The following is a 500-nucleotide window of genomic DNA, read 5'->3' on the forward strand; positions in this document are numbered from 1 at the left end:
TGTGTGACTTTCTTGGACCTGCTCCCCACTTGCTCATCTTATCTTTATTTGCAGAGAATAAGGCGGCAATAGAGATAGCCATTTAATAAATATTATTATTAAGGAAAGAAGACAAGCAGGAGCGTTCTTTCACATTGCTCCAGGCAGCTTTTCTGGTTGCCATCTGTTGTGCTAGGGAGGTGTGTGTTTATTAAACTTTATTTGTGTTAGTCTTGGAGCTTTATTTTACAAAATACATTTGTGGTAGATCAGAGGCTTGAATTGATGAGGAAGAAGGGAAGAAATTTCCTTATTTGGATTATTATAGAAGTTCCTTTATTTTCTGTCCTTTGGCTCTAAATTTAAGTCCAGTTTGCTGTAAATTCTGACTCATAGTCACTCTCTGCCAAAGTATCAGAAATTGTTAAGAAGACATTAATATTTCCAGTGTAGTCCTATACCAAAGGATTAAAACTATTAATTGAAAATTTCTTTCACAATTAGTCTTAATAGATGGCACA

The sequence above is a fragment of the Orycteropus afer genome, unplaced genomic scaffold, assembly GCF_000298275.1.
Source record: "Orycteropus afer afer isolate SDZICR_OR568_19922 unplaced genomic scaffold, OryAfe1.0 scaffold00521, whole genome shotgun sequence".
Classification (NCBI taxonomy): Eukaryota; Metazoa; Chordata; class Mammalia; order Tubulidentata; family Orycteropodidae; genus Orycteropus; species Orycteropus afer.